A 2,306-nucleotide genomic window follows, 5' to 3' on the forward strand; every position below is an offset into this window, starting at 1 on the left:
CCCAGTTGAATTTTATTTTTATTCAAAGGTTTGTTAAAATTAGTGCTATGATGACCGAGTAATTCTCGGGTCCTCTATTTCTTTTTTAGACACCCTATACTTTTGTGGTGGGTACTGATCGGGAGTCAATGGGCCCTGCCCACACTGACGAGGTGTCTCTGACTCTAAATTTAGAGTGCACGTCATGCTGCTTCAAAATTTCATTGTCATCTCGAGCTGGTTATATAATAATATGTACAGTGCATTAAATATATAACTCACTTACTCTTAAATATACTCACAACTAACAAGTCAGTAGCTTTTGATAAAGTCTTCATTTAACAATACTGGCTTGCAAGTGATATTGAATAAACCGTTAACATTACCTCTTACATTTGTTTCGCTCATTGCACATATAGCTGTTGTTTTTTTCCCCTAACATTATATCATATTCACGGTATGCTTCATGTCGCCTTCTCATTCCACCTCGTTTATGTATATATATATATATATTATATCATAAACATATATATATACATATATATATATATATATATATATATATATATATATATATATATATGTGTGTGTGTGTGTATATATATATATCAAAATTACTGGTAAAAGTATGATGAAAAGTCGGTAGAGGCAATAATGTTTATCTGAAATTATCTGAAAAAGGAGCAACATGATGTTTTATAGTTGGACGAGCAGTAGAAAGAGTACTGTCGAAGAGTGTACAGGCCGGCAGTGACACAGTGTTTATGGATAATGTTTAGGGACGAACGTATGTTATTGTTTAGGGCTGGGCAAACAGACAAAGAGATTTTTAAAAAGCCGCAGCAAAACAAAGTTTCCTGAATCACAGTTAGTAAGCATGTCATTCATGACTTTGTTTGTTTTTTGTTTTTGTAAAGTGTTTTACGCTGCTCGCAACTGCATACGGTCATATGAGCGCGCGGAACACACCTAATATTTTCAGTTGGTAGGAAATTTTGAATTTTGCGCGGGTGGCGGCCGAAGCCTACTCTTATCGATTTTAGACCACCAAGGGATCTTTAACGTGCACAGCTTACACACGGGCCCTCGGAGATTTTTTGCCCTTGTCCGAAAAGGCTAGGTGTAGATCTTTCCTACCAGAAGATCAGGGGTGTGGCAGAAAAACAGCAGTAAGGAGGAGCCAAGGAGTAGCAGTAGAAAGGCTGCAGAAAGAGTCAGGAGCCCAGAGGAGGGGGCAAAGGAGGTGAGGGGGTGGTGGCAGAAAATGGAAATGAAAGCAGACAACAGAACATTGTTAGAGAGCAGGAAAGGATGTGAAAGGAGACAATTTTAGAGAAGAAAATATTTTGGTCGCTACCCGGAATCGAACCCGGGACCTTTTAATGAGAGGCCAACACCTTAACCTCTAGGCCACGAGACCCCCCTAAAGCATCTTTCTTTAAAAAGTGCTGTTTCTGTACTGTGGTTAGTTTGCTAGGTAGATTGGGATGGCTCTAACAGATACATGTTCTCTTGTGAGTGATGACCTGGCTACTCCAGACCTGCCACTCATCCCGATTTAATCGGGATATCCCGATTTTTCGCCCCAAATCTCAAGCATCCCGATTTTCCCGATTTCGATCGCCAGTATCCTGATTTTTTGTCGTTGCGTCTGTTGCGTCCGATTCTTAGAAAAAATATAGAAAGTTCTGCAATCTCTTTTGCTTGGAAGCACCGATTGGACTTTTTATTGGCAGGAACTTGGAACGCTATTTTCTAAATCATCTAGATCTATGCCGAATCTAGTAGTTGACTCACACGTTATTTCAACTAAAATTGATGTAGTATCGATTTTGAATTCCGACATGGATACGCTCAAGATCTACTTTCGCTTTTATAACCCAGAATTCTCCGATGGTGTCCTGATTACTGAAACAATTATGACATGGGCCTCAGAATAATCTATTTGTTGTTCTGCCGTTGGTTTAAAAGCAAGCTTCGTCTTGAGTTCTGGTTAGTCGGGCCCATCATCAAGACCCGTCAGTGGAACTTTCAAACGCTCATTCGCATCACGTGACATGACTTCGTACATGTGAGTAGGGCGTGTGTGGGGACCGTTGGCTGTCGGGGTCAGCAAAGTTCATTCACACCGGTCGCATTGGTCGGGGTGTTTTTCGAGACGTAACCAGGACGGCCAGGGGGGTGGGGGTATTGTTTTGACACTTGGGCTTAAAGTGCGTGCCGTGATACAAGTAGAACCAACTAAATGAGGATAAAGGAATAAGAAAGAAAAAAATTAATGAACAACCTTGGCGCGATCTTTTTTTTTTTTTGGGGGGGGGGGGGCC

This window comes from Aplysia californica, unplaced genomic scaffold (genome assembly GCF_000002075.1).
Source record: "Aplysia californica isolate F4 #8 unplaced genomic scaffold, AplCal3.0 scaffold00166, whole genome shotgun sequence".
In the NCBI taxonomy this organism is placed as follows: Eukaryota; Metazoa; Mollusca; class Gastropoda; order Aplysiida; family Aplysiidae; genus Aplysia; species Aplysia californica.